Source organism: Elaeis guineensis, chromosome 5, assembly GCF_000442705.2.
Source record: "Elaeis guineensis isolate ETL-2024a chromosome 5, EG11, whole genome shotgun sequence".
Classification (NCBI taxonomy): domain Eukaryota; kingdom Viridiplantae; phylum Streptophyta; class Magnoliopsida; order Arecales; family Arecaceae; genus Elaeis; species Elaeis guineensis.
This window is the reverse complement of record NC_025997.2, coordinates 25659540-25669149: the sequence shown is the minus strand read 5'-3', so window position 1 is coordinate 25669149 and position 9610 is coordinate 25659540. Positions and strand designations below refer to the sequence as shown.

General features: G+C 37.0%; 1 long non-coding RNA gene across 1 annotated transcript; it reads right to left on the bottom strand.

Moving 5' to 3' along the window:
* Positions 1 to 3972: 3972 nt before the first annotated feature.
* Positions 3973 to 9350, bottom strand: LOC140858127 (uncharacterized). Its single transcript, XR_012141462.1, has 3 exons — positions 7901 to 9350; positions 5240 to 5523; positions 3973 to 5089 (listed from the first exon to the last, which is right to left on the bottom strand). It is a non-coding gene; the product is annotated as an uncharacterized lncRNA (long non-coding RNA).
* Between the last annotated feature and the right edge of the window lie 260 nt (positions 9351 to 9610).

Here is a 9610-nt window from a genome sequence, read left to right as displayed (position 1 = left end):
GAAACTTAATAGATAACTATTTTAAATTTGATAAAAAAATTAAAATATCAAATTTTGAGCCCATTTTTATCTTGAAGGAGAAATAGCACCATAATAAATTAAGATGCCTCACATGCACCATTATTACCAAACTATTCAAGATCAGATTGTACTTTCTTGGATCAAAAGGAGGAGAATCGATTCCATCATGGATGATGTAATTGTAAGGGCCAACCTATGCCGCACAAAGCTGCCCCATTTCTATTGTAGTCCTCTCTATTATTACTGGTTGGCATCAGCTATTTTAGAGGGAAAGAAAAACACATGGTTCTTTGATACTTCGAAATTTTTTTATTGTTTAGCTTCTTTTCTTACACCCATTAAAAGCTCAAGCTCTCTCTCTCTTCTTTTTCTTTAGAGTATTTGGGAGAGCCAGGTCTAGCCAGTGCATTGACTTCTCTGTGTTAGGAAGCAAGAAAGAATGCAGATGGTGGGTGGTTTCTAACTTAGTAAAGAGCATAGCTTATAATTTTCTCACCAACCGTGAATTAGGCCCTGGTCCTTTCTTGGCATCTCGGAATCTAAAAACTCCCTTTTGATCCTCTATTGTAAGCCATAAATTAACACAAAACAAAAGAAATAATAGAACTCATTTGTCGTATCAAACTGGTACTCCCCTTGAGCAAGAGAGGGAGATTAGAGCTTTTCTATAGGTTCAATTAAATGAGCTATGGTTTGAGCTTGCCAATGGAAGAATAACAGGTGGCTTCACACCCCTGTTGTGGTTGGGGGGTTGTGGGTGGTGGGGGAGGGGGAGAGGGAGAGAGATTGAGGTACATGGATCATGTCTGGTGGAATGACCATCTTTTCTCATGTGATCTGATGGAGATCATCCTGTTTTTCTGTCACCATCAGCCTTGCATAGCTTTTTTTCTGTTAAGCAAAATATGTGATCTTGATTAGTAACTTTGATGTTGATTGTAAGGTTTTGGTTCAGTGCTAATATGCTTTTGAGAAAAAGGTCTGATGCTGATTTAAAAAATGGCCATTTTAGTAGGAATATGAGATTTAGGTAGGCTTCCTGATGATGGCAATATATGGGATCTAAGTCAGTATGGAGTGAGCAGTATAAAGTAGAAGGAGCCATGAAACATCAAAGGTCACACATAACAAGTTTTTTTTGTTTGGATTTAGATCTTACTTTGATGGAAAAAGAAAAGAATTTTGTTGCATCCAATGAATAGAAGGTTGTCTTTTTCTTTCTTATCAAATGCCAATCCCAAACCTAATTTTTCTATGCTTCAATCCAATAACCCATTTAGCTAGTCTTTTAGAAAGTTGGAGTGCAAAGAGATAGGATTTGTTTATTAATAGGCTAGAGGGATAGGAGAACTGAGACAAGTGGAGGGTAAAAAGCTTCTCTTGGCAACACATTGAATAGTTATTAGCTCATGAGACTGTTTGCACTTTTCCAGGGTTTTCAATATGCTGCACATCTCAAAACTATGAATATTTTTAATGTGGTTGTAAAGGTGCATGCTGGGAAAAGAGATATCACCATGTTTGTATATAAATTTGCTACTGTGGTGCCATCTAGCATGTCATAGTTTCTGGTTCCCTGCCAAGCATAGCAAAAAGTGAGCTTGTTCAGTGACTTCAGTTGCACTACTCCAAGTTTAGCTGTGTAAATCCAACAGAAGTTTTGGTTTTAAGTATATTTTGAACAAACAAATACTTCAAAAGTGCCCATTAAGATAGGAAACTAGTAGCAGCCTCTGCTTTTGTTTTAACTTAGAAGTGAAGCAGTCAGTTTGAGCTCTACAATGAGCAAAGCTAGGAAGGCAAACTAGTAATGCAGCATATCAAGTGGATTTAACTATCATGCAACTCAAAATGAACCTTGAACTAAGTGCACTCCCTTATAAAATCCTTAAACTTTAGATATGTGAGCCACCAAAATAAAAAAAGAAGAAGATCGAATGAGAGGCTTTGATCTCGAAGATAGACATGCATGCACTGAAGAGCAAAGTGCAAGATGCAAAGATCAATGTAGTATGAGCAGATTTGTGAATCCTACCTCAATTAGGTGCCATAGGGCCATCGATTCAGAAGACTGCTAAAGTTGAGAATGACAAATATAGTTGAGTGTGAGCATCCACAATAGATATAGATTGGATCTTGATATCTGCTGATATCCATGTCTCCTGGTAAGTCGATCTCATAGCTTAGTGGATGGAGCACTAGGCAAATCAATGTCCCCTCTTGCAGCTCTTTAAGATGAATGCTATTGTTATGCTGTTGGCTTTTTAGGTAATGCCACCTTGCTCCATTATTAATCCTTTTCTCCATCCTTGTCTGAGAGGACACCATGCAACTGGCGCCCCTTGATAAAGCTTCATAAAGCTTAGCTTTATAATCCCCCATACTTGGCCACTACTTATGATCCTTTCACATGTCAATAGTGTGGCCATCATAATATTTGTCTCCTTAATATATATCTGCTATCTATCTATTTATCTGTTTCAAATATAGAATGCCAAATAATTGGTCTGTGACCATGAATCCATGATCATATAAATTGTCTAACCTAAATAAACGGTATTAGCAAGTATGCTGTTTCATGATAAAAATAATGCATTGTTTGTATTTCTCTCAAAACCCTAAATATTGAACCCAATTGCAGTAAAAAAGCATCTAACCACAGTAAGATTATATTTATCTACATTTTCAAGAATTTAACTAACCATCAAGTATTTGCTGTTGGCCTATGTAGTACTTGGTAATTCGTACCACAGGCTATACCTAATTAGACATGATATGATTCATGATAACATTCAGGTGCATGTACAGGCCCCGATCAGATCTAACCAATGCTTTAGGATGATTGGAACTTTATACAGCTATGCCGTTTTGGATTTTAGTGGGTAAATGGCAACATGATTCAATGCTCAGTTGGATTCTAGTTGAAGTTTGAGCAATCTGACTAAGCCAATCCAATTTTCATTTCCTCTCAATTTGAGTGGTCAAGTTCAAAGAAGGGTTAGGTCAGAATTAGGTAGCCCAAGAAACATGTTAGGTTTTTATCAATAAAAAAGAAAAAAGAAAAAGAAACATGTTAGGCACAGGTTAGTCGGTGACCAGAACCTCTTTGAGTTGCAACTAAGGTAATATAGCAGTCCAGCAATTTTAATGCATCTAGAAAAGATTCACTTTTGAAAGAACTTCTAAGGACTTTATTGCCCATCTCTAGCAAGTTGCAAGTTATTTTCCACATCCATTTTTATGTACCTTAAACCTTGGCGCTGATATTCTAACAAAATGTTAAAACTATAGTTAGTAGAGTTTAAGTTCCTACCATAAAAAGCTTCATAGAATACTTTAGAAAGTTCAATATAATGACTACTTTCATTATTCAATAAACATGGTGGTATATCTACCACATGTTTTACAGATTTTTTTTTAATTGAAATGACATTGAATCTCAAATCTCATGGCAACAATCGCTATATAAAATGGCTATAAAACCAAAAATCTTTCATCATTTGAAAGTTAGTTCTTGTTGATTAATATGAGGATTTAAAGAATTGTAATTAGGCAATCATGATCGTTGACTACTTCAAATAAATAAATATATTTTTAAAAGTATCTTATCATATTTAATGTTTTTAAGAAAGCACTAAGCTACAAAAATACAGGATATTTAAAGATATTCAGATACAGTTGGAAAAGATGTTGGAGAAACATAATTAGATGATCCTAGTATATTATAATGCAGAATCACTATGCATATATTTCTCTTCCCTCCCCTTAGCAAGAACAACAAGCCTACCTAACTTCAGTATCAGATGTAGAATACTAGAATCAACTACAAAGTTCAAAAACTTCTAAAAGCTCTCCTAACCATCTATGTAACAAATGCATATTTTTATCAGAAGAGAGCAAATGCTTTCCTTAAATTTGCTTGCACTTCTTTTCTTTCTGCATCCAAAAAAATACTAGAAAAAAAACACTTTTTTGACGCTAAGTATTACAAAAAATGCCAAACCCAAAATTTAAGTTCTTGCACTTCATAATTCTAATAAGATAATTCTATAGAGAAATCCTAAAATCAAAAATCCAAAGCCAAATCATGGATCCGACTTAGTAAAATCTTCAGCATGCCTGTAACCAGCATCATGTCTACTACGTTCATCAGCATCTAACTCTTTTGGTTCAATACTATCACTTAAAATATTGTCTATTTCAATTGCTGGCTTATAACAAAGTAGTTTCATTGGATCTATGACTTCATCTCTTTCACCATATGCCATTCCAAACTGATCCACATGATCTTTGCCAGATATCATTGCATTGCTCAAGTTCTGTTGGAAACCTTGCCCGGTTGAATGATTATTGCGGATGCTCATGATCCCATTATGTTCAGTCATTGGTGGTGATGGTTGTCTCATAGCATTGAAATCAGCAATTTCAGAGAGTTGTGCCATATCATAGAAGCCAATCATTTGTTCGATTGGTGCTGCTGCAAATTATGGTGCCATATAATTGAAATCGGTCATTGGCTCAGTTGGAGATATTGCTGGTTTTTGTACCATGCAACCATGATTATCCATTAGCTCAGCATAGGCTTCTCCTAATTGTGGTATCCTTCTATTAAAATCAATCATCTGCCCACTTGGTGCTATTGCTGATGGCTGGAACATATCATTAAATTCAGTCATTTGCATCCTTGTTGCTACTGCTAATTGTTGTAGCATTCCATTAGAACCAATCATTTGCTCGTCTGGTGCTATTGCTGATGGTGCGACCATATCATTAAGTTCAGTTAATTGCATGCTTGGTATAATTTGCACACTTGGTTCTGCTGCTAATGATGGGACATACTACCATTAAATTCAGTAATTTGCAAACCTGGTGCTGCTACTAATTGTTGTACCATAATGGCATTACCGTAGCCACCATTTGAGTCAATAAAAGTCTGATAGCTTTGATTATTATTTGCATCTTGTTCGGTTGGCATGTCTGATTGAGCTTGAGAAACTTTCTGTAGCTTGTGAGGATTGTCTACAGTACCTCTTTTCTTATGAGTGCAGCATAAGACCCAATCATCAAGCTGAAAGAGAGAAATAGAAGAAACAATGTCAGCTTTATAAGTATGTTTAATGTGTGATTTTGTTATAAAGAGAAATATATCCAAAAGATAATAAGAAAGAACAATAAATACTTATAAAGCTCACTTTACATTAAATCATTATTCACTTACCTTCATTGAATCACCAGGCTTGCAAGTTGTGATCTCACTTATATACTCTTGCATTTTCCGATTAGTCTTTACACCATCATTTTCTTTAGCCTTTCCTCTATAGTATACCAAGGTTTTTTTCACTCCCACTAGCTCATCATCATCATTGTAGATTTTCTTTTCAGACCCTATGGCTTTCTAATATCCACCGCCAGCAGTACGAGCTGCACGGCTCCCATTTGGATATTTGCGTGTTCTTGAAGTGAAGAAATAAATTTTTTTTTCTCCAGAAAGCTCATAATTTTCTAGAACAAAGAACAAATAAAATCAGCAATAAAAGGATAGAATGGGCGTTCACCGATTTAAAGACAAAACGGCATCACTTGAACTTAGAATGGTAAGAACAAATAAAACAAAATATTGCCCTGAAGCTCATAGGGAGAAAAATGTATTCCTTTGAAGTAAATGAAGAGGAGCGGTGTGCTAAAATAATGTCATTTATCTTTATTGAAATCTGGAGTCTGGTAGTATATTTTCTGAAAAAGATTCTAGTAGTATGATTTGGAGAAGTAATGCTAGAATCTAGACTAGTTTATGCCAAAGTTTATAATGGTTCTCATTACTTTTATGTATATATATAGGTAGACACACGCATACACACATAAATATATGCATGTATGCATATGTATACATACAAAATACATACATACATACACACACACACATACATATATACATACATATCCATATACATATAATGAACTAATATTTTAATCATAGAACATTGTTTGATTTGAAAAACTATTTTTTTTGAGCGAAAGAAAAAGGGGAAAATAAAACTGTTACTCTCCCATTATAAACTGTTATCTTCATGACTCTTTTTCAAATAAACACAACATATGTGGTGGTACTAAGTTTATAACATCATTTCAAATAAATAAAAAAGCTAAGTTAATAACATAGTATCGCTGTAATGATGACGAACAACTGTGCCATTCAGATTTTACAAGTTTCCAACAAGCATATTATTGGTTGTTCAAGAAGGGCCCTATACAACAAAAATCAAATGCTGTGCAGACTTAATCTAAAGTGCTAGACCATGGTAATGGGCTCATTCTGAAATCTCGTTTTCATTTACACTTGTGCATTGTGCTCCATACATCACCTATTTTTAGCTATAATATCAGAAACATAATTCAAGGAAGCAAATTTTGATAATCTCAGCTGCTGAGTGCATGTTACCATAGCTGCAGCATGGAAACTAACTCGGAACTAAAATCTCAGGAAAGACAGAGAAAAAAAGAAAGAAAAAAAAACATTCTTTTCTTTATCAGTAAATAAAGAAACTACAATTTTGTTAAATGGGTTCATGGAAGTACATTGCTTCTGAACCATTAATGGTTAAGGAGATTGCTCCCATCTTTGAGGCTGTAGGTTAAAAACGTGGTTGGCTCCCATGAGAGTGCGTATAATAATGTTATTGTCAGGTAAGTACCAGATGTAGTTGGCAAATACTAACCTTATGTTGTGAATACTGAACAAGTCTGCCAGGTGATGCATGGTTGGCCTACCATGCTGACAGTTCCAGGGGGGACAAATAACTGTACTAGAGGAGTCTATTATTTGATGAAATCAAAGTGTTTAAACTTCAGTTGGTAGAAGGGTTAGAATTAAAAAAAAAATAAGCCTGTTTAGATATTTCTACAAAATAGGGCCAAAAATTATGTGAGAATTGGTTCTATTAGTCCATCTATCTTGGGCTTCCTAAGATCCTAGCCTTTGAGATAGGAGGTTTTGGGTTGGATGGTAATTGGTTGATACAGAGCCATGCTTAAACGGACGATGCAAGCCACAAATTCTACAATCTTGTAGGAACATCCAGACAAATCCTAAAAAGGAAGCTGGAACATTTATCTTTTAATTTTTCTCAATCTCATACTTCTTTAATGGATACTTAACACATATAAATAATTTTTTTTAAAGAAAAAAACTAAAACTATTGAACTAAGATATTCCATAAAAAAATATCTATAATTTTTTATGGGAAGCAAGGAAAAAAAAGATCTCACATAGAAGAATTATGTGATAAACATGTCATAAACAATAAGCTATATTACATGTGAAACATGCATAAACTATTATATATCAAGTTGTTTTATATATTCTTAATTAAAAAAAAAAAAACTTCTTTCCTGAGCACTTCACACATATAACAAATTTTTTTCTAAAAAAAAAAAACTTAAAATCATTGAAGCATTGAACTAAGATATTCCATGAAAAATATATACTTTTTTGATAGCAAGCAAGGAAAAAAAGATCCCCATAGAAGAATTACATGATAAATATGTCACAAACAATAAGATTTTACATGTCAAACATGCATAAACCACTAGATATGAAGTTGTTTTATATATTCTAAATAAAAATTTCTTTGATGAGTACCTAACATATATAAACTAATTTTTTTTAAAAAAACTAAAACTATTGAAATAAGATATTCCATGAAATATATATATATTTTTTGATTGTAAGGAAGGAAAAAAAAAATCTCACATAGAAGAATTGCATAACAAACATGTCATAAACAATAAGATATTACAGTTGAAACATACATAAGTCGTTAGATATCGTGTTGCTCTGTATATTTCTAAATTATAGAGAAAAAGAACTTATAGTACTAACCAACTAGTTCTTCCGGGTCGTAATCATAAAGATTGACATCCTTGAATACATTGTAAAGCAATGGCTCCCCCTTGATCTTGTGGTCGAGATACAAACGTATCAGCTCTTGATCGTTCGGGTTGAAGTTAAAACCAGGAGGAAACCTCAAAGAAGGGCCGCTATCCTCCCCCTCTGGAACTCCGTATCTTTGGTGAATCACTGCTTCAATATTTTCTGGGTCCATCTCCATGTATGGCTGAGCTTTTGGTGGCCTCAAAGCTACTACTGTTCCACCAAAAACTGAAAAAAAAAAAAAAAGAAAATTTATACTCGCCGGTGCCCAAGCTGCCGCGGGAGTCCAAGTACGTTTAAACGCGCCGAGGTCCGCCTTTCCGCACCGCAAGCAAGGATACGCGAGTCCACCGTTGGATCACCCACCGATCGACGGTGTGCATCCGCCCGAAGGGAGTCCATCTTTGGACCGAAGTGCACAATCCGTCTCCGATACAAATAACCAGAGCTGTACTCTACTAAAAAGTTTGAGATCCATCCAGAATCTTTAGAATATGCTTTATCTCAACTATTTAAATCATATATATATATATATATATATATATATATATATATATATATATATATATATATTCAAATGGATGCAAGATCTCAATGGATAAGCGATGACTTGATGTGGGGGAAGAGGTCGCGGAAGAGCTCAAAGGCGGCATAGTGGCGGCGGGAGGCTGGGCTCGGCAAGGATGGCGGAGTGCGTCGCCACCATGGGGAAGACCCGCTACCGGCGGTTTCCTCTGCTGCACCTAACCGCGGATCTACGCGAGGATCTCCCGCCCGCCAGTGTAGCACCCGAAGGACATCGGACAGTGTAGTGAGCGCGTGGAGGCGGATGCTCTGGGTAGCTAGATTCTCACGGCCGCCCTGCTCGCGGTCGATGATGACGACGGCATCGCGCACCTCGACGCCCTCGGCATGGAGCGGGGCGGCGGTCTCGACTCCGAGGTAGACTTGTCCGGGGTGGAAGGCACCCTCTTGGCGGTGCCGATGGCATCTCCTGCGACGGCACCCTCACCGAATCCGACTTCCTGGCCACCATCAGACCCTGAGCCAGCCGCAAGTGCTCTTCCTCCGAGCTCGCATCGCTCTGAGCTTCTTCCTCCGAGCTTGCACTGCTCTGAGCTTCCTCTGAGCATTCGAGTTCCCGACCTCTAATCGAATTCTGAGGTGAGCTTCCCTGTTCTGCTCTTCTTGCAGATTCATCCTCTCATACTCGCCGGCCAACTGCAAGCTCGGATCCATGCTCCCTAGCCTCCATTCGAGTTCTGGCTCCTCTGTCCGAGCTCCTGATCCTCGTTCGAGCTCCCGACCTCCATTCAAAATTTTCGATCGCTCCTCTTGTGGGCCCTGTCGAGCTCCGAGGGCCTTGTTATCCTAAACATTCAAGGCCGTAAAGGATTCCTTCAAGATAAAACTGGCTGGATCTGAGGCTTGGGGGGTGGCAGATCCATAGTTATTTACGTGCAACACCCTCCGCTCACATGCCTTAGCACGAAAATCATCCACAACTGATGTCTGACCTATGATTATGCCGTGGCCACCTATGAGGGGCCCAAGGTATGCTATATCCATTTATTATGACCTAGGTGGACAACCTACAGGAGAAAGTAGTGGAGCACATATCGGACATGGACCCACAATATTCTATTCTAAGTCAAAAAT